The 25,584-nt window shown below is 47.0% G+C and overlaps 1 protein-coding gene across 1 annotated transcript in view; it reads left to right on the top strand.

Annotated features, from left to right (window-relative positions):
* Window positions 1-25,584, top strand: part of LOC128377599 (clavesin-2-like) — an 82,969-nt gene that overhangs the window by 51,451 nt on the left and 5,934 nt on the right.

Raw genomic sequence — 25,584 nt, 5'->3', positions numbered from 1 at the left:
ACGTACAGCTCACACATCGCTCATATAAAAAAAAAAATACAGATAGTAGCACCTTTTAACCCTCCTGTTGTCCTCGAGTCAAGGAAGGAAGGGAGGAAGGAAAGGAAAGGATGGATGGATGGAGGAAAGGAGGGAAGAAAGGAAGAAAGAAAGGAAAGGAAAGAAGGGAGGAAGGAAAGAAAGAAGGAAGGAAGGTAGGAGGGAGGGAGCGAGGAAATAAAGGAAGGAAGGAAGAAAGGAAAGGAGGAAAGGAAAGAAGGAAGGGAGAAAGGAAAAGAAGGAATGATAGAGGAAAGAAGGAAGGAAGGTAGGAGGGAGGGAAGGAAGGAAGAAAGGAGGAAAGGAAAGAAGGAAGGAGGGAAGAACGGAGGAAAGAAGGAAGGAGGGAAGAACGGAGGAAAGAAGGAAGGAAGGTAGGAGGTAGGGAGGAAGGAAATGAGGGAAGGAAAGAAGGAAGGAAGGTAGGAGGGACGGAGGAAGGAAAGGGAGGAAGGTAGGGGGGAGGAATGAAAGAGACAAGGAGGGAGGGAGGAAATGAGGAAAGGAAAGAAGGGAGGAAGGAAAGGAAAGAATGAAGGAAAGATAGAGGAAAGAAGGAAGGAAGGTAGGAGGGAGGGAGGAAAGGAAGGAAGGAAGGAAGAAAGGAAAGGAGGAAAGGAAAGAAGGAAAGGAGAAATTAAAAGAAGGAATGATAGAGGAAAGAAGGAAGGAAGGTAGGAGGGAGGGAGGAAAGGAAGGAAGGAAAGGAAAGAAGGAAGGGAGGAAGGTAGGGGGGAGGAATGAAAGAGGAAAGAAGGAAGGTAGGAGGGAGGGAGGAAAGGAAGGAAGGAAGGAAAGGAGGAAAGGAAAAAAGGAAGGAAGGAAGAACGGAGGAAAGAAGGAAGGAAGGTAGGAGGTAGGGAGGAAGGAAATGAGGAAAGGAAAGAAGGAAGGAAGGTAGGAGGGACGGAGGAAGGAAAGGAAAGAAGGAAGGGAGGAAGGTAGGGGGGAGGAATGAAAGAGAGAAGGAGGGAGGGAGGAAATGAGGAAAGGAAAGAAGGGAGGAAGGAAAGGAAAGAAGGAAGGGAGGAAGGTAGGGGGGAGGAATGAAAGAGAGAAGGAGGGAGGGAGGAAATGAGGAAAGGAAAGAAGGGAGGAAGGAAAGGAAAGAATGAAGGAAGGAATGTAGGAGGGAGGGAGGGAGGAAGGAAAGGAAAGAAGGAAGGTAGGAAGGAGGGAGGAAAGGAAAGAAGGAAGGAAGGTAGGAGGGAGGGAGGAAGGAAATGAGGAAAGGAAAGAAGGAAGGAAGGTTGGAGGGAGGGAGGGAGGGAGGAAAGAAGGAAGGAAGGTAGGAGGGAGGGAGGAAGGCAGGGGGGAGGAATGAAAGAGAGAAGGAGGGAGGGAGGAAATGAGGAAAGGAAAGAAGGGAGGAAGGTAGGAGGGAGGGAGGAAGGAAATGAGGAAAGGAAAGAATGAAAGAGAGAAGGAGGGAGGGAGGAAGGAAAGAAAGAACGGAAGGAAGAAAGGGAGGAAAGAAGGAAAGGAAAGAAGGAAGGACGACAGGAAGGTTAAAGAAGTGTGAACTGGACTGTTTCTAAATGGCCTCCAACGAATGTTACAGGAAGTGTGTGAGCGAGTGATTTTGTTTGTTTCCTGTCTCGATACACCTTTAGGCATTAATGCAGCTTACTGTAACTTCCTGTTTCCTGTTTGCCAGCGTACACAGCATGCCAGTAATAAACATATATCTGTGATGAGCTAATGTTGGCAGACAGTATCAGCACGTCTGTCTCATGGAGTAGTGTTTAATATCAGTTGGTACATTTAACCCTTTACATACTGTTCATACTGTGACCCTTCCTTCCGTCCTTCCTTCCTTCCTTCCTTCCTTCCTTCCATCTGTCCTTCCTTCCATTCTTCCTTCTGTCCTTCCATCTGTCCTTCCTTCTGTCCTTCCTTCCATCTGTCTTTCCTTCCATTCTTCCTTCTGTCATTCCATCTGTCCTTCCTTCCTTTCTTCCTTCTGTCCTTCCTTCCATCTGTCCTTCCTTCCTTCCCTCTGTCCTTCCTTCCATCTGTCCTTCCTTCCTTCCTTCCTTCCTTCCATCTGTCCTTACTTCCATCTGTCCTTCTGTCCTTCCATCTGTCCTTCCTTCCTTTCTTCCTTCTGTCCTTCCTTCCATCTGTCCTTCCTTCCTATCTTCCTTCTGTCCTTCCTTCTGTCCTTCCTTCCATCTGTCCTTCCTTCCTTTCTTCCTTCTGTCCTTCCTTCCATCTGTCCTTCCTTCTTTTCTTCCTTCTTTCCTTTCTTCCTTCTGTCCTTCCTTCCATCTGTCCTTCCTTCCTTCCTTCTGTCCTTCCTTCCTTCCTTCCTTCCTTCCTTCTGTCCTTCCTTCCATCTGTCCTTCCTTCCTTCTGTCCTTCATTCCATCTGTCCTTCCTTCCTTCCTTCCTTCCTTCCATCTGTCCTTCCTTCCTTCCTTCCATCTGTCCTTCCTTCCTTCCTTCCTTCCTTCCTGTGTTGAAGTCCAATACTTTTAATTCCCACAGCACCTAAAGGCCACATGAATTTAACACATTTTAGGGACTTTTTATTTGAAGCTGATTCTGTTTTTATAGGAAGGACACTCCACAAAAATCACAAATGTGTCTCAGAGGGTTTTAAAATCCTTAACCCTCCTGTTGTCCTCAAGTCAAAGAAGGAAGGGAGGAGGAAGGAAGGAAGGAAGGAAGGGAAGAGGAAGGAAGGAAGGAAGGAAGGGAGAGAGGAGGAAGGAAAGGAGAAAGGAAGGAAGAAAGGGAGAAGGAAGGATGGAAGGGAGAAAGAAGGAAGGAAAGGAGGGAGGAAGGAAGTAGGGAAGGAAGGAAAGCAAGGAAGGAAGAAGGAAGGATGGAAGGGAGGAAGAAGGAATGAAAGGGGGAGGAAGGAAGGAGGGAAGGGAGGAAGAAGGAAGGAAAGGAGGAAGGAAAGAAGAAAGGGAGAAAGAATGAAGGATGGAAGGGAGAAAGAAGGAAAGGACGGAGGAAAGAAGGAAGGAAAGCAAGGAAGGAAGGAAGGAAGAAAGGTAGGAGGGAGGGATGAAAGAGAGAAGGAGGAAGGGAGGAAGGACACACAGAAGGAAGGAAGGAAGGAAGGACGGAAGGAAGGAAAGCAAGGAAGGAAGGAAGGAAGGAAGAAAGGTAGGAGGAAGGGAGGAAGGACACAGGGAGGAAATAAGGAACAGTTGAAACAGTCGGGCTGCTGCTGCTGCTGGATTGCCGTTGGTATCAGACATCGTTTACTCTAACAAGACTTTTAAATCAGTTTCTTCTGTTTTTCTGCACATTCAGAGAGTTTGTTGTCCTGCTGGGCGACAATCCAACCGTGATTATAAATCCAATCAGAGCTTCCTGCCGACCGTGCAGCTCTCAGCAGTCCACAAACACGGACGCTGCTTTATGACAATACAGCAGCAGTGGATATCTCACAAGGCTCTCGTCAGTACTCCAATTAACAAATTAATTACAATACATTTAGGAAGGATGTGTTAAGAGAGGTTTACTCATTTGTATTTAATCCTCCTGTTATCCTCGAGTCAAGGAAGGAAGGAAGGAAGGAAGGAAGGAAGGAAGGAAGGAAGGAAAGGGAGGAAGAAGGAAGGAAAGGAGGGAGGGAGGAAGGAAAGGAGGGAGGGAGGAAGAAGGAAGGAAAGGAAGGAAAGGAGGAAGGGAGGAAAGGAGGGAGGGAGGGAGGAAGGGAGGGAGGGAGGAAGGGAGGAAGAAGGAAGACGGAAGGAAAGGAGGAAGGAAGGGAGGAAGAAGGAAGGGAAGAAGGAAGGAAGGAAGGAAGACAGAAGGAAAGGAGGGAAGGAAGGAAGGAAAGGAGGAAGAAGGAAAGAAAGGGTGAAGAGAGGAAGGAAGACGCCTTCCCTCCTTACTCCTTTCCTCCCTTCCTTCCTTCCTTACTCCTTTCCTTCCTTCCTTCCCCCCTCCTTCCTTCCTTCCTTCCTTCCTTCCTTCCTTCCTTCCTTCCTTCCTTCCTTCCTTCCTTCCGTCCTTCCTCCCTTCTTCCTTGTCCTGCTGGGTGACAATCCAACTGTTAAGAGCGGTTCACTCATTTGTATTTAAGTTGAAGTAAACAGTACATTTGGCTCAGTTACAGCATCTTCCTTCCTCCCTCCCTCCTTCCTTCCTTCCTTCCTTCCTTCCTTCCTTCCTACCTACCTTCCTTCCTTCCTTCCTTCCTTCCTTCCTACCTTCCTTCCTACCTTCCTTCCTTCCTTCCTACCTTCCTTCCTACCTTCCTTCCTTCCTTCTTTCCTCCCGCCGTCCCTGCTTTCCTCCTTTCCTTCCTTCCTTCCTTCTTTACTCCTTTCCTTCCTCCCTCCTAACTCCTTTCCTTCCTTCCTTCCTTCCTTCCTTCTTTCCTTCCTTCCTTCCTTCCTTCCTTCCTTCCTTCCTTCCTTCTTTCCTCCCTCCATCCCTCTTTTCTCCTTTCGTTCCGGTCCTCTGAAATGAGGCCAACCAGGAAGTAACTTAGAGCTGCATTCTATCAAAAGGCCACCAGGGGGCGACCGTCTCTATACAAGTCAATGGAGAATTCACCAACTTCTCACTTGATTTCTAACCTCAGTAAACGTTTTCAAAATGTGTTTATGGTCTCAATCGCTAGTTTAAAGCCTTCTTCAATGCAGTATGATGTTCATTTGGGACATTTTGGCCTCCCTGATTTTATATGTGACGATAAAGCAGGGTATGCATTAGGGCGTGGCTACGTCCTGATTGACAGGTTGATTGACCAATGTCCTCGAGATCCAGCCCTCGTAACCATAGCAACCTCCCCGCTCCGCCCATGGCCCCGCCTCATGCCCATACAAGTAGAATCCGTGTTTTTATTTTTCCCAGCATGCACCTGAAATTTTCAAGATGGCGCTGCCTAGATTAGAAACTATTGGCTTCCGAGCAGCAGTCCACAAACCAATGGGTGACGTCACGGATGTTACGTCCATTTCTTTTATACAGTCTATGGTTAAGAGCGGTTTACTCATTTGTATTTAAGGTGCAGTAAGCAGTCCATTAGGCTCAGTTACAGCATGTATAAGGAGGAAGCTGAGCAGAGTGAAGTGTTTACTCTCTAAATGACTGAATCTGTGGTGCACTGTGTGGATGAACTAACATGTGAAGGTGGATAAATTGCAGAGTACCTGCTGCTTATCATATTCTGTTTGGAAAGCTTTGACAGCTGTTAAATATTCACCTACACTCTCACTTTACATAATACCTGTTCAATCCTCTCAGTCATACTGTCGCTCTCTCTGAGGGTTTCTCTTCTATGAAAGCTGCCGTTTGAAATGCAGGTTAACTGTTTGTTTTTGCCCTCAGAAGAAAAGTCGCACAAGCCACATAATTATTTAATGCAACACGCAGAGAAGAACTAAATAAATATAAACTAAATATCAACAGTATATGTATTTTTCTTTTCAAAGCTTTTTTGAAACTCAACAGAGAATTACACAGTTTCAGCTACCACTAAGACCGTCCCATAGTTTGACTCCTAATAACTTAGTTCTTTCTTTACATGTTTGAAATATTATTGGATAATAGCATAGAAAATTCTGCATGTAAGGAAAATCTAAGTTGAGCTTTTGTTTGGTATTGGCATTTTTAATTTCTCATAGATATTCGAGATTAGTAGGAGTATAGAGACGGAAGTCCTTTTGACACCAGAACGGTCGCCCCCTGGTGGCCTTTTGATAGAATGCAGTTCTAAGTTACTTCCGCGTTGGCTTCATTTGCATGTAAACAGAGAAAAACGGAGATTTGGGGAGCCGACGGCAGATTGTGCAACGGATGTGCAGGATAGCAGTCTCATTTTGTATTTGCTTGCATTTGCCATCTTTTCCAAAAGAATGAAGTGACGTTGGAGTTCTGGTCCTCTGAAAAGAAGCCAATGCGGAAGTAACTTAGAGCTGCATTCTATCAAAAGGCCACCAGGGGGCGACCGTCTCTATACAAGTCAATGGAGAATTCACCAACTTCTCACTTGATTTCTAACCTCAGTAAACGTTTTCAACATGTGTTTATGGTCTCAATCGCTAGTTTAAAGCCTTCTTCAATGCAGTATGATGTTCATTTGGGACATTTTGGCCTCCCTGATTTTATATGTGACGATAAAGCAGGGTATGCATTAGGGCGTGGCTACGTCCTGATTGACAGGTTGATTGACCAATGTCCTTGAGATCCAGCCCTCGCAACCATAGCAACCTCCCCACTCCGCCCATGGCTCCGCCCATGGCCCCGCCTCATGCCCATTGTTGATGTTGCTATGCAGGATTCTGTGAAACCGAATAATACCGTGATATAAATCTGTGGTCAAACCGCCCAGCACTACGCAGGGTCGCAGGAGGTTAAAGTCTTACTTCCTGTCCCCTGCATCCTGATTCAGTCCATTAGTCCTGGAATCAAAATGTCAGAGAGGCTTCGGGGGGGAGAAAGCAGCGTGTGATGTATGTAAAAGGACACATTCGGTTTCTCGCTGTTTGAATAGTCGGAGCGTTTAGTGGGAGGACGTTTGGTTTGAGTGAAGAAGGAGCGGCGCCTGCAGAACATCGGCTGACTCTGTGTGTTCTTTCAGTCAATCTACTGCAGTAGAGTAGAGAGTAGTAGTTCCTCTCTCAACTAGTAGAAGATGTTGTGAACACCTGATTATGCATGAAACCGAAAAATATCGTGATATACCGTGAAACCGAAAATACCGTGAAACCGAAAAAAATACCGTGATATACCGTGAAACCGGAAAATACCGCGATATACCGCCGAAACCGAAAATACCGTGATATACCGCCGAAACCGAAAAAAATATCGTGATATACCGTGAAACCAATAAATATCGTGATATACCGTGAAACCAATAAATATCGTGATATACCGTGAAACCGGAAAATACCGTTATATACCGTGAAACCGAAAAATACCGTTATATACCGTGAAACCGAAAAATACCGTTATATACCGTGAAACCGAAAAATACCATGATATAACGCCGAAACCGAAAATACCGTAATATACGTTAAAACCGAAAAAATACTGTGATATATGTGAAACCGAAAAATACTGTGATATACCGCCGAAACTGAAAATACCGTGATATACCGTGAAACTGAAAATACCGTGATATACCGTGAAACTGAAAATACCGTGATATACCGTGAAACTGGAAAATACCGTGAAACCGAAAAAAACATCCTATACCTTGAAACCGGAAAATACCGTGATATACCGTGAAACTGTAAAAATCTGTGGTCATACCGCCCAGCACTACGCAGGGTCACAGGAGGTTAAAGTCTTAGTTCCTGTCCCCTGCATCCTGATTCAGTCCATTAGTCCTGGAATCAAAATGTCAGCGAGGCTTCGGGGGGGAGAAAGCAGCGTGTGATGTATGTAAAAGGACACATTCGGTTTCTCGCTGTTTGAATAGTCGGAGCGTTTAGTGGGAGGACGTTTCGCGGCGCCTGCAGAACATCGGCTGACTCTTATGTGTTCCCTGCCGCAGCCGACGGGCCCGATGTCGACACGTCACATGTAATTACAGCTGAGCATCTCTCGACAGACGCACAGTGTTTAACCCAGAGTGTTGGTGCTGGCCTTGTGTGTGTGTGTGTGTGTGTGTGTGTGTGTGTGTGTGTGTGTGTGTGTGTGTGTCCCCTCCGGATCTGTGATGTTGTTTTTATGACAGCAGAAACATACAAGAACTTCCACACACGCTGGAATCACGTGGGACAGAAGGTGCCCCTTTCCTCCCTTTCTTCCTTCTGTCCTTCCATCTGTCCTTCCTTCCTTTCTTCCTTCTGTCCCTCCTTCCATCTGTCCTTCCTTCCATTCTTCCTTCTGTCCTTCCATCTGTCCTTCCTCCCTTTCTTCCTTCTGTCCTTCCTTCCATCTGTCCTTCCTCCCTTTCTTCCTTCTGTCCCTCCTTCCATCTGTCCTTCCTTCCATTCTTCCTTCTGTCCTTCCTTCCATCTGTCCTTCCTCCCTTTCTTCCTTCTGTCCCTCCTTCCATCTGTCCTTCCTTCCATTCTTCCTTCTGTCCTTCCTTCCTTTCTTCCTTCTGTCCTTCCATCTGTCCTTCCTCCCTTTCTTCCTTCTGTCCTTCCATCTGTCCTTCCTTCCTTTCTTCCATCTGTCCTTCCTTCCTTTCTTCCTTCTGTCCTTCCTTCCATTCTTCCTTCTGTCCTTCCATCTGTCCTTCCTTCCTTTCTTCCTTCCTTTCTTCCTTCTGTCCTTCCTTCCATTCTTCCTTCTGTCCTTCCATCTGTCCTTCCTTCCTTTCTTCCTTCTGTCCTTCCTTCCATCTGTCCTTCCTTCCTTTCTTCCTTCTGTCCTTCCTTCCATCTGTCCTTCCTTCCTTTCTTCCTTCTGTCCTTCCTTCCATCTGTCCTTCCTTCCATTCTTCCTTCTGTCCTTCCTTCCATCTGTCCTTCCTCCCTTTCTTCCTTCTGTCCCTCCTTCCATCTGTCCTTCCTTCCATCTGTCCTTCCTTCCATCTGTCCTTCCTCCCTTTCTTCCTTCTGTCCTTCCTTCCATTCTTCCTTCTGTCCTTCCTTCCATCTGTCCCTTCCTTCCTGTCTCCCTTCCTTCCTTCTGTCTGCCTCCGTTTTTTATGACAGCAGAAACATACAAGAACTTCCACACACACGCTGGAATCACGTGGGACTGAAGGTGCTGATGGGAAGATCGTCATGGATACGACTTTCTCTTTCACACCGTTAGAAAGCTGATGTCAGTGTTACAATTAACACGTTTAATTTACTCACTGCTGCTGTTCCCCCCAAATTAGCAACTCATTTCTTAATATGTGTTTTTAAAGAGATTTATTATTCAAATTTAGGATTTTCACACATGGTGCTAGAACAGGGGTGTCAAACATGCGGCCCGTGGGCCAGATACGGCCCGTTGAAGGGTGCGATCCGGCCCACTTGCCATCCAGTGCTCTTTTCCTTCCTTCCTTCCATTCTTCCTTCTGTCCTTCCATCTGTCCTTCCTTCCTTTCTCCCTTCCTTCCTTCTGTCTGTCCGTCCTTCACTATCTCTCTTTCCTACCTTTCTTCCCTCCTTCCTGTTGCCTGTCTTTCTTTCCTTCTCTTCTTATTTCCTTATTTCCTTCCTTCCTTCCTTCTTTTCTTCCATCTTTTTAATGATCCGGCCCACATCAGATCAAATTGGTCTGTATGTGGCCCTTGAATGAAAATGAGTTTGACACCTCTGTGCTAGAAGATACCGTCATATTTTATAGAAATTAAGGTTTTATTGCTCCTGGAAATAAAAAAGTGAAGAGGAAAACAGCTGCTCTTTGTAATGACTCAGTGAATCTGAGCTCCTCCCTTCTACCTTCTTTCCTTTCTCCCTCCCGCCTTTCCTTCCTTCCTCCTTTCCTTCCTTCCTCCTTTCCTTCCTTCCTTTTCTTCCTTATTCCTCCCTTCCTTATTCCTCCTTTCCTTCCTCCTTTCCTTCCTTCCTTCCTCCTTTCCTTCCTTCCTTCCTTCCTTCCTTCCTTCCTTCCTTCCTTCCTTCCTCCCTCCTTTCCTTCCTTATTCCTCCCTTCCTTCCTCCTTTCCTTCCTTCCATCCTTCCTTCCTTCCATCCTCCCTCCTTTCCTTCCTTATTCCTCCCTTCCTTCCTCCTTTCCTTCCTTCCTTATTCCTCCTTTCCTTCCTCCTTTCCTTCCTTCCTTCCTCCTTTCCTTCCTTCCTTCCTTCCTTCCTTCCTTCCTTCCTCCCTCCTTTCCTTCCTTATTCCTCCCTTCCTTCCTCCTTTCCTTCCTTCCATCCTTCCTTCCTTCCATCCTCCCTCCTTTCCTTCCTTATTCCTCCCTTCCTTCCTCCTTTCCTTCCTTCCTTATTCCTCCTTTCCTTCCTCCTTTCCTTCCTTCCATCCTTCCTCCTTTCCTTCCTTCCTCCTTTACTTCCTCCTAGAGAGAAATGGGGGTAAATCCCAACAGCTGCTCTTTGTAATGACTCGGTGAATCTGAGCTCCGGATCATTTCCCTGCAGTGTTTATTTTACGGCTGACGTGATGATATGAAGCATTTTAGCTGGTTGTAATTTTCAGGTGTGTTTAACTTCCTGTCGTCCTCCCGGGTCAAATTGACCCCGTCTGTTTTGACTGTTCCTTCTGTCCTCCCTTCCTCCTTTCTGTCTGTCCTTCCTTCCTCCTTCTCTTTCTTTCCTTCCTCTCTCTTTCCTCCCTTCTACCTTCTTTCCTTTCTCCCTCCCGCCTTTCCTTCCTTATTCCTTCCTTCCTTCCTTCCTCATTACTTCTTTCCTCCCTCCTTTCCTTCCTTATTCCTTCCTCCCTCCTTTCCTTCCTTCCTTCCTTCCTCCTTTCCTTCCTTATTCCTTCCTCCCTCCTTTCCTTCCTTCCTTCCTTCCTCCTTCCTTCCTTCCTCCCTCCTTTCCTTCCTTATTCCTCCCTTCCTTCCTCCTTTCCTTCCTTCCTTATTCCTCCTTTCCTTCCTCCTTTCCTTCCTTCCTTCCTTCCTTTTCTTCCTTATTCCTTCCTCCCTCCCTTCCTTCCTTGACTCGAACACAACAGGAGGGTTAAGCACTAACTGTAGATGTAGCACGCAGTTTATCATATCATTCTTTTAAAGGGACATTTCACAATCTGCTGTTATCTCATTAGAAAGCAACTGGAGACAAAAAATGAACTTGGCAATGAGTAGCAGGCTGGGTTAGGGTTAGGGTTAGCAGGAGAGGAGAGCAGCCAACATGGGTGAATTTAACAAGCTGAGACACCTGTCAATCAAAGTACTACTACACTCCCAAACTTACATTTCTTTCTTTTTCTACCATTAGGGTTAGGGTAAGGGGACATATCATGCACATTTCCAGCTCTATGTGTATATTCTGGAGCTCTACTGGAATATCTTTGCATCATTTCCCATTTAAAAATGACTTCTTTATCTTATTCTGGCTCTTTATGCAGCCCCCCAGTTCAGCCTCTGTCTAAAAACCATTTTAGCCCCTCTATCTTTAAAGCCTCTCTCCTGATGAGGCTACTCTACTCTGATTGGCTCTCGAGGCCTTTTAAACAAACTAAAGTAGCAGGATTTCATTCATTTTCTTGTTAATACCAGGCGGGGAGTTCTGGTCCTCTGAAATGAGGCCAACCAGGAAGTAACTTAGAGCTGCATTCTATCAAAAGGCCACCAGGGGGCGACCGTCTCTATACAAGTCAATGGAGAATTCACCAACTTCTCACTTGATTTCTAACCTCAGTAAACGTTTTCAAAATGTGTTTATGGTCTCAATCGCTAGTTTAAAGCCTTCTTCAATGCAGTATGATGTTCATTTGGGACATTTTGGCCTCCCTGATTTTATATGTGACGATAAAGCAGGGTATGCATTAGGGCGTGGCTACGTCCTGATTGACAGGTTGATTGACCAATGTCCTCGAAATCCAGCCCTCGTAACCATAGCAACCTCCCCGCTCCGCCCATGGCCCCGCCTCATGCCCATATAAGTAGAATCCATGTTTTTATTTTTCCCAGCATGCACCTGAAATTTTCAAGATGGCGCTGCCTAGATTAGAAACTATTGGCTTCCGAGCAGCAGTCCACAAACCAATGGCTGACGTCACGGATGTTACGTCCATTTCTTTTATAGTCTGTGGTTAATATGCAAGTGGACCTGACTTTTGTCTTTCAGGGAGCATTTCGCCTATGTTGAGTCAAATTGACCCCGTCTGTTTTGACTGTTCCTTCTTTCCTTCCTTCCTTCCCTCCTTTGGTCTGTTCTTCCTCCCTCCTTCCTTCTCTCTTTCCTCCCTTCCTTCTTTCCTTCTTCCACCCCTTTCCTTCCTTCCTTCTGTCCTTCCTCCCTTCCTTCTTTCCTCTGTCCTTCTTTCCTCCCTTCCTCTTTTCCTTTCTCCCTCCCTCCCTCCCTCCCTCCCTCCCTCCTTACTTCTTTCCTCCATCCTTCCTTTCCTTCCTCCCTTCCTTCTTTCCTTTCCTCCCTCTCTTCCTCCACCCCTTTCCATCCTTCCTTTCTTCTTTCCTTACCTCCTCTTTTCCTTCTCCCTCCCTCCTTCCTTCCTTCCTTCCTTTCCTTCCTCCCTCCCTTCTTTCCTTTCCTTCCTTCTTTTTCCCTCCTTACTTCTTTCCTCTGTCCTTCCTTCCTTTCCTTCCTCCCTTCCTTCTTTCCTTTCCTCCCTCTCTTCCTCCACCCCTTTCCATGCTTCCTTCCTTCTTTCCTTACCTCCTCTTTTCCTTCTCCCTCCCTCCTTCCTTCCTTCCTTTCCTTCCTCCCTTCCTTTTTTACTTTCCTCCCTCCCTTTCTCCCTCCTTTCCTTCCTTCTTCCTCTGATATAACAGGAGGGTTATATCGGTTTACTAGTCCTTTATTCCAAACAGTAAGATTGTGAAAATTAATAATGTGTGATTAGTGTAATTACTGTGGTAGAAAAAAAAAGATGATTAGCAGCCTCTGATCTGCGTTTCACATGTTGTAGCTGCAGGTCAGATTTAGAGTTTAAAGCAGAAGGTGGGCGCCGTCGTGTCTCTACAGCAGACCGAGCTCTGAAGGGAGAGAGTTAATAGTGACTGACTGTGTGTTTAAAAGAGACAAGGAAGGAAGGAAGGAAGGAAGCAAGGAAAGAAGGACAGAGGAAATAAGAAAGGGGGGAATGTAAAGGGGAGGAAAGAAAGAGAGAAGGACCCTTCCTTCCTCCCTCCTTTCCTTCTTTCTTCCTTCCTTCCTTTGTTCCTTTCTTCCTTCCTTCCCTCCCTTCCTTCCTCCTTTCCTTCTTTCTTCCTTCTTCCTCCCTTCCATCCTTCCTTCCTTATTTCTTTCTTTCCTTCCTCCCTCCGTGTGTGTGTGTGTGTGTGTGTGTGTGTGTTTCACTATTTCAGTTCAGTTTCATGTGTTTTAATAATATTTAAAACCTTTCTTGTTCACATATTGAATCATCTCGCTAAATTAGCTTCTACGGTTCAAAAGGTTCAAAAACAAACAACAAATCTGAATTTAATGTGTTTTTAAAATCATGAAAACATTTTATAATGAAAACCAAACAAGATGCGACCTTAAAAAAAAAAAAACCCCGAGAGCAGAGAGTCTAAAACCCTGAGTGGACTCCTTCCTTCCTTTCCTCCCTTCCTCCTGTCCTTCCTTTCTTCTTTCCTCCCTTCCTTCCATCTGTTTTTCTTCCCTCCCTCCTTCTCTCTTTCTTTCCTTCCTCTCTCTTTCCTCCCTTCCTTCCTTCCTTCTCTTCCTTCCTTCCTTCTTTCCTCCCTTCCTTCCGTCTGTTTTCTTCCCTCCCTCCTTCTCTCTTTCTTTCCTTCCTCTCTCTTTCCTCCCTTCCTTCCTCACTCCCTCCTTCTCTTTCTTTCCGCCCCCTACCTTCCTCCCTTCCTATTTTCCTTTTTGCTTCCCTTCCTCCTTTCCTCTCTTCATCCTGCCTTCCTTCCTTCCTTCCTTCCTTCCTTCCTTCCTTCTTTCCTTCCTCCCTTACTTCCATCGGTTTTTCTTCCCTCCCTCCTTCTCTCTTTCTTTCCTTCCCTCCCTCCTTCTCTCTTTCTTTCCTTCCTCTCTCTTTCCTCCCTCTCCTCCTTTCCCCCTTTCCTCCCTCCGTCCTACCTACCTTCCTTCCTTCCTCTGTCCTTCCTTCCTTTCCTCCCTTCCTCTTGTCCTTCCTTCCCTCCTTTCCTTCCTTCTTCCTCCCTCCTTTCCCTCCCCCCTCCTTTCCTCCCTCCTTTCCTTCCTCCTTTCCTTCTTCCCTTCCTTCTCCCTTCCTTCCATCTGTTTTACTTCCCTCCCTCCTTCTCTCTTTCTTTCCTCCTTCTCTTTCTTTCCCCCCCCTACCTTCCTTCCTTCCTATTTTCCTTTTGCTTCCCTTCCTCCTTTCCTACCTTCCTTCCTTCCTTCCTCCCTTCCTCTGTCCTTCCTTCCTTTCCTCCCCTTCTTCCTGTCCTTCCTTCCCTCCTTTCCTTCCCCCCTCCTTTCCTTCCGTCCTACCTTCCTTCCTTCCATCCTTCCTCCTGTCCTTCCTTCCTTCCTTCCTTCTTCCTCCCTTCCTTCCTCCTTTCCTTCCTCCCTTCCTTCTCCCTTCCTTCCTTGACTCGAGGACAACAGGAGGGTTAACTACAGAGAATGAGACAATAACTGGAGGCAAACACATTAAGATTCTGATTTGACTTTTTTGATCATTTGACTTCACAAACACAAACCACCACATTGGTACTTTTTACATCTCGTTGCATCAGATTTCTGTGGAGTTCAGCTGGTTGTCTGATTTCTGTTGTTTTCTTTCATCGTTTCACACGAAAAATAAAATGATGACAGTGAGAAGATTTACATGCACACTAATATCACACATCTTATTCAGAGTATGACTATATAGGAAAGAAGGAGAGACGGAGGGAGGAAGGAAGGAAGGAGGGAAGGAAGGAAGGGAGGAAAGAAGGAGGGAAGGAAGGAAAGGAGGGATGAAGGAAAGAAAGAAGGAAGGTAGGAGAGAAGGAAGGTAGAAGGGAGGGAGGAAGGAAGGAAAGAAAGAAGGCAGGAGGAAAGGAAGGAAAGGAGGGATGAAGGAAAGAAAGAGAGGAAGGATGGAGGAAAGAAGGAAGGAAGGTAGGAGGGAAGAAGGAAGGGAGGAAGGAAAGAAAGCGAGAAGGAGGGAGGAAAGGAAGGAAGGAGGGAAGAAAAGGGGATGGAGGAAGGAGAGAAGGAGGGAGGAAGGAAGGACAGACAGACAGAAAGGAGGAAAGAAGGAAGGAAAAGAGGAAGGAAGGAAAGGAGGGAGGGAGAAAGAATATAAGGAAGGAAAGAAGGACAGAGGAAAGAAGAAAGGGGGAAGGTAAGGGGGAGGAAAGAAAGAGAGAAGGTAGTAGTTTACGACACACGGCCTTCATGCCTTTTCACCCTCGTAGAGACAAAATGAGAAATATACTGGAGCAGGAAGGAGGGAAGGGTTAGGAGCGAGGGAGGAGCGCAGCGTCGGTACGGCGTCGGTACGGCGGGGATGGAAGGGATCGGTTATTATCCTGACATGCGGTCACGGACTGACAGGGATGATTTGGCGTGATGACCCAAAAACAGTCGGCGGTGTAGTAAACATCACGGGACAGACGTTACCGAGGTTACTGGATGCGTCTGGAACTATAAATATAATTAAGGAAGGAGGGAAGGAAGGAGGGAGGTTGGGAGGGAGGAAGGAAAGGGGGGAGGGAGGAAAGGAGGGAGGAAGGAAGGGAGGGAGGAGGAAGGAAAGGAGGAAGGAAGGGAGGAAAGAAGAAAGGGGGAAGGTAAGGGGGAGGAAAGAAAGAGAGAAGGAGGGAAGAAAAGGGGATGGAGGAAGGAGGGAAGGAAGGAAGGAAGGAAGGAAGGACGAAGGAAAGAAAGAGAGGAAGGAAGGAAAGAAGGACAGAGGAAAGAAGAAAGGGGGAAGGTAAGGGCGAGGAGAGATGGAGGGAGAAAGGAAGGACAGATGGAAGGGAGGAAAGAAGGAAAGGAGGGAGGAAGGGAGGAAAGGAGGGAGGAAGGAAAGAAGGAAAGAAAGAGAGGAAGGATGGAGGAAGGAAGGTAGGAGGGAGGGAGGGAGAAAGGAAGGGAGGAAAGAAGGAAAGGAGGGATGAAGGAAAGAAAGGAGGAAGGATGGAGGGAGGGAGGGAGGGAGAAAGGAAGGGAGGAAGGAAGGAAAGGAAGGATGAAGGAAAGAAAGAGAGGAAGGATGGAGGAAAGAGAGGAAGGATGGAGGAAAGAAGAAAGGGGGGAAGGTAAGGGGAGGAAAGGAAGGAAGGAGGGAAGAAAATGGGATGGAGGAAAGAAAGAAGTAGGGATGATTTGGCGTGATGACCCAAAACCACTCGGCGGTGTAGTAAACATCACGGGACAGACGTTACCGAGGTTACTGGATGCGTCTGGAACTATAAATGTAATTAATGGTGGACGTGGTTTTATCATCTCAGTGAAATGGGGGAAATGTACCCTTAACCCTCCTGTTGTCATCGGGTCAAGGAAAGAGGAAGGGAGGAAAGGAAGGAAGGAAAGGAGGGAGGAAGGAAGGAAAGAAGGGAGGAAGGGAAGAAAGAGAGGAAGGCTGGAGGAAAGAAGGTAGGAGGGAGGGAGGGAGAAAGGAAGGGAGGAAAGAAGGACAGAGGAAAGAAGAAAGTGGGGGAGGAAAGAAAGAGAGAAGGAGGGAGGGAGGAAAGGAGGAAGGAATGAAGGAGGGAAGAAAAGGGGATGGAGGAAGGAGAGAAGGAGGGAGGAAAGGAGAAAGGAAGGAAGGAAAGAAGAAAGAGGGGGAGGAAAGACAGAGAGACGGAGGGAGAGAGGAAAGGACGAAGGAAAGGAAGGAAGGAGGGAAGAAAAGGGGATGAGGAAGGAAAGAAGGAAGGAAGGAGGGAAGGAAAGGAGGGAAGTAAGGAAGGAAGGAAGGAAGGAAAGAAGAAAGGGGGAAGGTAAGGGGGAGGAAAGAAAGAGAGAAGGAGGGAGGAAACACTGGGCGGTGTAGTAAACATCACGGGACAGACGTTACCGAGGTTACTGGATGCGTCTGGAACTATAAATGTAATTAATGGTGGACGTGGTTTTATCGTCTCAGAGGAGGAAATGTCAAAATCAACTAGATCTGAATTTATTTAGACTAACAATGAAAATATGACCCAGTACCCTTTACCCTCCTCGAGTCAAGGAAGGAAAGGAGGGAGGAAGGAAGGAGGGAAAGAAAGGGGATGGAGGAAGGAAAGAAAGAGGAAGGACGAAGGAAGGAAGGTAGGAGGGAGAAAGGAAGGAAGGAAAGAAGGACAGAGGAAAGAAGAAAGGGGAGAAGGTAAGGGGAAGGAAAGAAAGAGAGAAGGGAGGAGGGAAGGAAGGAAAGAGGAAGGAAGGTAGGATGGAGGGAGGAAGGAAGAGAAGGAGGGAGGAAGGAAGGAAAGGAGGGAGGAAGGACAGCGGAAATAAGGAAGGAAGGTAGGAGGGAGGGAGGGAAAAAGGAAGGGAGGACGGAAGGAAAGAAGGACAGAGGAAAGAAGAAAGGGGGAAGGTAAGAGGGAGGAAAGAAAGAGAGAAAGAGGGAGGGAGGAAAGGAGGAAGGAAGGTGGGAAGAAAAGGGAATGGAGGAAGGAGAGAAGGAGGGAGGAAGGAAAGACAGACGGAAGGAAGGGAGGAAAGAAGGAGAGAAAGGAGGAAGGAAGGAAGGAAAGAAAGAGAGGAAGGATGGAGGGAGGGGAGAAAGGAAGGAAAGAAGAAAGGTAAGGGGAAAGGAAAGAAAGAGAGAAGGAGGGAGTGAGGGAGGAAAGGAAGAAGGAAAGGAGGGAGGAAAGAAGGAAAGGAGGGAGGAAGGAAGGAAAGAAGGAAAGAAAGAGAGGAAGGATGTAGGATGGAAGGTAGGAGGGAGGGAGGGAGAAAGGAAGGAAGGAAAGAAGAAAGAAGGGGGGAAAGAAAGAGAGAAGGAAGGCTGGAGGGGGAAAGAAAGAGAGAAGGACAGACGGAAAAAATCAGCCTCTTTCTCTGCTCCCAAACGCTGAAGCCCCGCCCCCTACCAAGTGTCACCTGTCAATCAAAGTCACCACCTCTACCAGAAACATGGACGCTACGTCTGAGAGCTTTCTGCTGCTAACTCAGCTGCTAGCTCGGCGGCTAGCTCAGCTGCTAACTCGGCGGCTAACTCAGCTGCTAGCTCAGCGGCTAACTCAGCTAACTGGCTAACTGTAGACTGTAGTAGTAGTGTGTGCTCTCCTGTTGTCCTCGAGTCAAGGAAGGAAAGGAGGGAGTAAGGAAGGAAGGAAGGAAGGAAGGAACAGTCAACAGATGACAGGAAGGTTAAACAACATTTGCATTCAGAGTATTTTTGGCGTTTTATGGGAGAAATATGTTGTGTTTAAAGGATGTTATCTGTCCGTTCTTCAGTCCTCTCATCCCTTACGTGGCCTCGTCATCTATAGTTTGAAATAAGGAAACAAAAGAACATTGTGGAAGGATCCTGCTCTGCTTACATCTCCCTCTTGGATCTTTCTTTACTTTGTATTATTCTCACTTCCTCCTTCCTTCCACCTCTATGAACACGTTCCCCGTCTCATCTCTGTCTCTTTCCTTTGTCTCCCCCCGACACCACCGGGGAGAAAGAAAAGCTAGATCAATCCTTTAGCTTCAGTTTCTTCCTCTTCTCCTCGTCCGGACCCTCCGGTGCAGCCGAGGCTCTGGGCTCTAGCTCATATTCCATTTTCAGTGTTTCATGTATAATGCAGCAGGTCCCTTCATCACAGTGAGGATGTCTGTCAGAGCTGAGGGCACGCCGGAGGTTCAGAGTCCAGAGGGATGAGACAGCTGAGAGGGGGGGGGGGGGGATCTGGACAGGGGATGGGGGGGTGGGAGGGGGGGTGGGGGGGGGGGGGGGGCGACTGACTGACCGCAGTTTGACCAGAATAAGTCTCTTTATTTTAGGATCCAGCTGATAATCAATATTATCTATTTAATTCTGCCAGAAACTTTCCAACGATTCTGTGTTTCATGTATAATCTTACTTACTTAGGTAAGGAGGAAGGAAGGAAGGAAAGGAGGCAGGAAAAGAGGAAGAAGGAAGGAAGGAAGGAAGGAAGAAGGAAGGAAAAGGAGGAGGAGAAGGAAAGATGGAAGGAAGGAAAGAAAGGAGTTTATCAGTGAAAGGAAAAATAAATAAATTATGAACAAAGACTAAATGTCAGGGAGTCAAGGGTCAAGAATTGATTCCAGTCGTCTGAGAACAATCAATCAATCAATCAGCAATCAGCAAACAATCAATATTAACAATCACATCTTGTGGGAAGTGTGGGCCATGACTACGACACACGATACGATACAACATGATACGATACATAACGATACAATATATGTTACGATACGATATGGTACTATACGGGGCCATGCTATATGATACGATATAACATGATGTTACATTACGATATGATACGATATATGTTACATAATGATACAATACAATTAGGGCTGTCAGCGTTAACGCGTTAATCGCGATTAGATTAATGCAATCCATAACTCATTAATTTTTTTTAATCGCATTTTCCTTCCTTCCTTCCGTCTGTCCTTCCTTCCTTCTTTCCTTCCTTCCTTCCGGTCTTCTCTTCCTTCCAACTGTCTTCTCTTCCCTCCCTTCCTTCCTTCCTTCCTTCTTTCCCTCCGGTCTTCTCTTCTTTCTTATCCCTCTTTTCCTTCCTTCTGTCTGTCCTTCCTACCTTTCTTTCTCCCTTCCTCCTTGTCTTCTTTTCCTTCCTTCCTTCCTTCCTTCCTTCCTTCCTTCCGGTCTTCTCTTCTCTTCCTTCCAACTGTCTTCTCTTCCCTCCCTTCCTTCCTTCCTTCCTTCCTTCCTTCCTTCCTTCCTTCCTTCCCTCCCTTCTACTCCCCCGTAGACGGCTCCTCTAGCTGTAGCGCTATGCTTTGAAGTGGCCTCCTGCAGTAAACCTTCTTCCTCTTTTCCTTCCTTCCTTCCGTCTGTCCTTCCTTCCTTCCTTCCTTCCTTCCGGTCTTCTCTTCCTTCCAACTGTCTTCTCTTCCCTCCCTTCCTTCCTTCCTACCTTTCTTTCTCCCTTCCTCTTTGTCTTCTTTTCCTTCCTTACTTCCTTCCTTCCCTCCGGTCTTCTCTTCTTTCTTATCCCTCTTCTCCTTCCTTCTGTCTGTCCTTCCTACCTTCCTTTCTCCTTTTCTCCTTGTCTTCTTTCCCTTCCTTCCTTCCTTCCTTCCTTCCTTCCTTCCTTCCTTCCTTCCCTCCGGTCTTCTCTTCTTTCTTATCCCTCTTTTCCTTCCTTCCATCTGTCCTTCCTACCTTCCTTTCTCCCTTACTCCTTGTCTTCTTTTCCTTCCTTCCTTCCTTCTCTCTGTCTTCTCTCCCCTTCCTTCCTTCCTTCCTTCCTTCCATCTGTCTTCTCTTCCCTTCCTCCCTTCCTTCCTTCCTTCCTTCCTTCCTCCCTCCCTCCCTCTTTTCCTACTCCCCCGTAGACGGCTCCTCTAGCTGTAGCGCTATGCTTTGAAGTGGCCTCCTGCAGTAAACCTACCGCGCTGATGGAAAGTAAGAGAGCTACTGGACTTTTGAACGGCTTGTTTAACTTTAAAACACTTCCAGACGCTTCAGTTGACAAGTCAAAAGTAAAATGCAACCTGTGTCAAACGGAGTACGTGGAGTTTGAGTTAGCACCTCCACGCTAAACACCCAGGTGCAGCCAAGCCAGCCTCAGCTCCACCAAAGGACCATTTTGGAGTGTGGGAGTCGCAGCAGAGCCGTGATTGATTCCCAGTTAAGACACTCTGGTAAGAAATGCTTTACATTATGGGCTTAAAACTGCCTTCAAATGGAAAATAACAGGATTTTAAACACACAATTCAAAACGCGATTAATCGCGATTAACTATGGAAATTCTGCGATTAATCTCGATTTAAAAAATTAATCGTTTGACAGCCCTATTTAAAATATAATGATTAAAGAAACCTTTCATATGAATCAGTGCTCAGAGGAACATTTTGGGCAGACAGTAGGTCAGGAATCACCCTCTCCACAGACAATGAACAGCTGTGCTAAGTGTCTAATGGCCACTGGTTGTTTAGCTCCAGTGTTTTGTTCTGGATTAAAGCTGGCAGAGCAAAGGCAGCGGTTCAGCCTTGATGACTCATGCGGGTTAAACCTGGCCTGACCTCAGAGACTCTCACTGTCTCCATCTCTCTCTCCGACAGAGCGCTAACAGTTTTTATACAAATGTCTGCCCCGAGCCGTTTCCATCAGCCCGGCTCTGTTATGTCACAATATAATCTCACCATACTGCTGAACTACAGCCAAAATGTGACTCACTCTCTCTCTCTCTCTCTCTCTCTCTCTCTCTCTCCTCTCTCTCTCTCCTCTCTCTCTCTCTCTCTCTCTCTCTCTGTCTCTCTCTCTCTCTCTCTCTCTCTCTCTCTCTCTCTCTCTCTCTCTCTCTCTCTCTCTCTCTCTCTCTCTCTCTCTCTCTCTCTCTCTCTCTCTCTCTCTCTCTCTCTCTGAGTGAGCGGACGTGTGAGCGTGTGAGAGCGTGTTTGTTGCGAGAGTTTCTTTTCAAATCTCTTTATTTTATGGTTTGTTTTGGGTTTTTTTTCCTTGATTTATCAGTTTATTTCTAGTTTATCTTATTAGTTTTCACTTGGTTGGGGTTTGTGGGGTTTACGGGCTTTGGGGGGGTTTCTGTGGGGAGTGTGGTGGTGAGCATGCCGGCCCAAAACGCCGGCGTGTCTGTTGGCTCCGGCCTGGAGAAGCTGACTCGTCGGCATGCCATCAAGATGGTTCCGACGATCAGCTGCTCGGTGGAGGAGTGCAGTCTGGCGGTAGGTGAGCTGGTCGGGTACGCGAGCGTGAGGTCGGCCTCCCGGATGAATAGTGCGGTGGTGATCTTCCTGGACAGCGTTGAGAAGGTGAACCAGGTGGTAGAGAGCGGGGTTGTGGTTCAAGGGACCTTCATCCCCGTTCTCTCCCTGGTGAGCCCTGCCAGGAAGATCATCATCTCTAATGTCCCTCCGTTCATAAGGAACGAGGTATTGGAGAAGGAGCTGGCCCGACACGGTCAGCTCCTGTCTCCCATTAAGCTGATACCGATGAGCTGTAGATCACCTCACCTGAAGCACGTGGTGTCTTTCAGACGTCAAGTGCTAATGATTATGAAAAGTCCAGAGGAATTAAATCTAGCTCTGAAGTTCAAAATCGAAAACTTTGATTACACTGTCCACGTTACATCTGGAAATATGAAATGTTTTCGATGCGGAACGGAGGGACATCTCATCCGGGAGTGCCCGAGGCGGGACGCTGGGGATCGGCGGGCTTCCGCCGGCGGAGCCGGGCCGGCTTCCGCCGGCGGGGCTCCGGTCTCCGCGGGGGGAGCCGGGCCGGCTCCTGCCGGCGGGGCTCCGGTCTCCGCCGGGGGAGCCGGGCCGGCTCCTGCCGGCGGGGCTCCGACCTCCGACAGCGTTGCCGGGCTGGCCGCTGCCGTTTCTGCCGGTGGGACGTCGGCCACTGCCGGTGATGCCGCGTTGGTCTCTGGCTGCCCGGTTGAACCGGGGGCCGGACCTGCGGTGCTGCCGGATCCTGTGGTGGAGGTCGCGCCGAGCACTCATTGTCCGGAGCCACAGACGCGGGTCGAAAGGGTCGCAGCTCACAACGTGATGGACACACAGGTGACAAACACACAGGTGGAGGGCACGCGGTGTATGAATAATACAGATAGTGGGGAGATGGAGATAGGAGGGTTGGTGGTAGAGACAGCCAGGGTGGCAGCAGTGTTGGAGGAAGTTGAGGAGGATGATGATGATGGTGTGATTGATGATGAACTGTTAAAACTTGCTTCAAAAAGAAAATTTGTTGAAACTAGACAGAGCCGTAACAAAGCAAAAAAGGCTTCAAAGGACAGGGAACTTTCTCAGTCCCAGGGACAGGAGAGTCTTTTTGACAGTGATGATGAAGAGGAAGACGAGGGTGGAAAAACATGCATTGAGAATGTCCATAGTGCGGCAATTATTAAAAAGTTCCTACAGGATACAAAGGGGGTAAAGGGGGTACAGGTGGAAAATTTTTTCCCTGACCTTGAACTGTTTTTAGAATCTATTCGGTTCTATATAAGAAAGCCGAATGAGCCTGGACAGCCAGGTTTCTCAGATCCAGAGGTTCACAGGCTTAAAAAATGGGTCACTAGGGTCAATCTCCTGCTCACTGATGATGACTAAGTGTGTTTTTTTTGTTTTTTCTCAACCTTTTGTTGTTATCATTGTATTGTTTTTACTTCATTTTAACCATGTGCAATTTTAAAATAGGCACATTGAATATAAATGGAGCAAGAAATGATGTCAAGAGAGCCTCTGTCTATAGTTTAATTAATGTTAAAAGATTAGATGTCACTTTTATCCAGGAAACCCACAGCACTGTGGATAATGAAGGGGACTGGAGAAGGGAGTGGAACGGGCAGGTTTATTTTAGCAATAAAAGTAGCAACAGTGGTGGAGTTGGAGTTCTCTTCTCCAGAGATTTTAACCCAGTGTCTGTTGATGTGGAGGACATTATGGCCGGCCATATCTTGAAAATTAACGCAGAGTTTGAAAGAGTTAAAATGGTTTTTGTATGTGTGTATGCTCCATCAGCAGGCACAGAGAGATTGATTTTTTTAAACATCTTAGATGGTGTAATTCAGAGGTGTAGCAGGGAGGAGTTTTTAGTGATTGGGGGTGATTTTAACTGCACTGTAAACCCCATTTTAGATCGAAATCATTCTGAACCCCACGCTGCCTCACAAAAACAGTTAAAGAAGTCAATCGAAACACATGAGCTTTCTGATGTATGGAGAAATTTTAACAGTAATACCCGGCAGTATACCTGGCTCCACACAAGAGATGGTCTTCTGTCAATGTCCAGGCTCGATAGATTTTACTGTTTTAAACATCATTTAAGTATTTTTAGAAGTTCTGAAATAATGCCAGTTGGTTTTACAGATCATCAGTTAGTTGAGTGTTGTATTTTTATTAACAATGTCAAGTGTAGAAGTGCATATTGGCATTTTAACACAGCACTTTTATCTGACAATGGTTTTAGTAAAGCTTTTACTGTGTTTTGGAATGATTTTAGGATGACAAAGTCCAGTTTTAATTCGCTGCAGCAGTGGTGGGACATAGGGAAAAGTCAAATCAAATCTCTGTGCTTGCAGTACACTCTCAACGTCTCCAGAGACTTGGCAAGGTCTATCAGAGATCTGGAGAGAGAAATGGTGGAGTTACAAGAGTTAGCAGACTCCACAGGAGAAAGAGGACATGTTGAAGTCTTCAAGGCTAAAAAGCGTATGCTAGCTGACTTACTGGGTGTGCCTGCCAGGGGTGCTGTGGTACGCAGTAGGTTTCAACATGTGGCCATGATGGATGCTCCCTCTCACTTTTTCTTTGGGCTTGAGAGGAAGAATGGGCAGAGAAGGTTGATGCACAGCCTGCTTTCTAGTGATGGACAGCTGCTCCAAGAGACAGCAGCCATCCGTAAGTATGCAACAAGCTTCTATGAAGATCTGTTTAATTGTGAATACACTGAGAAGCCAGATGAGTTGCTGTCTTTCTTGGGTGGTCTGCCACAAGTATCAGCAGAAGCCAACAAATGTCTAGAGGCTGACATCTCTCAGGAAGAGCTCTTAGAGGCGCTGCAGAGCCTGAGGCCTGGAAAAGCGCCAGGCATAGACGGACTGCCTGCTGACTTCTACAAAGCTTTCTGGTCTGTCTTAGGTGGGGATCTGCTCGATGTGCTCAGGGACAGTCTGCTGAAGGGCAGGCTGCCCCTGAGTTGCAGAAGAGCAGTCCTCACCCTCCTTCCAAAAAACGGTGATCTGCGTAACTTGAAAAACTGGCGACCGGTGGCCCTTCTCTGCACTGACTACAAACTCCTCTCCAAGGTCTTGGCTAATAGGGTTAGGAAAGTGATGGAGCAGCTGATCCATGTAGACCAGACCTACTGCGTACCAGGCAGGCTCATCACAGATAATGTCCATTTAATTCGTGATGTTTTGAACCTCTCAAGTTCATTGGGTACAAAACTGGGTCTGGTTTCTTTAGACCAAGAAAAAGCATTTGATAGGGTTGAACACCACTATCTCTGGCAAACACTGAAGGGTTTTGGGTTCAGCTCAGGTCTTATTGCTAAGATTCAAGCCTTGTATGGAGACGTTGAGAGTGTTTTAAAGATTAACGGTGGTTTGAGTGCTCCTTTTAAAGTAAAGAGAGGTGTCAGGCAGGGTTGTCCTCTTTCAGGGATGTTGTACTCCCTGGCCATTGAGCCTCTCCTCCACAAACTAAGACATGGTCTTTCTGGTTTTAACATTCCAAACGGTAGCTCAGTTTTTAAGTTGTCTGCTTATGCGGATGATTTGATTTTAGCTGTTCAAAATCAGACTGATGTCAACTTTTTAACTACCACTGTTCAGAGTTTTGGTGAAGTTTCTTCAGCCAAAGTTAATTGGAGTAAAAGTGAAGCTCTGAGGGTGGGACACGAGCTGCAGGAGGTCAAACTGCCTGGTGGGCTTACCTGGAAGGAAGGGGGGCTAAAGTATCTGGGAGTTCACCTAGGAGATCCAGATACTGTTAAAAAAAACTGGGACAATGTTTTGGAGAAAGTGGAGGGGAGACTCAGACAGTGGAGGTGGATCTTTCCAAAGATGTCCTTTAGAGGCCGGGTTTTAATCATTAATAATCTCGCTGCGTCTATGTTGTGGCATCGGCTCTCCTGTGTGGACCCTCCTCAGACCCTGCTGGCCAAAATTCAAGCAATTATAGTGGACTGTTTCTGGGACCGTCTCCACTGGGTCCCGCAGAGTGTCCTCTTCCTCCCCAGAGAAGAGGGGGGGGCAGGGTCTCGTACATCTGGCCGGCAGGGGGGCTGCTTTCCGGCTACAGTTTATACAGCGGCTGCTGACTGGACCCACGGACCTGGTGTGGAGGTCGGTGGCTCGGGCTGTTATGGCTCAAGGTTGGGGACTGGGACTACAGGAATCCCTCTTTTTAATGGATTTTAGAAGACAGAACCTGGCGACTTTTCCAGAATTTTATCAGAGCCTTTTTAGAACTTGGGGACTTTTTAAAAAGGAGAGGATACGGTCTGGTTC

This window comes from Scomber japonicus, chromosome 17, assembly GCF_027409825.1.
Source record: "Scomber japonicus isolate fScoJap1 chromosome 17, fScoJap1.pri, whole genome shotgun sequence".
Lineage (NCBI taxonomy): Eukaryota > Metazoa > Chordata > Actinopteri > Scombriformes > Scombridae > Scomber > Scomber japonicus.
The sequence above is the reverse complement of the archived record's forward strand: the minus strand, read 5'-3'. Positions and strand labels throughout refer to the sequence as shown.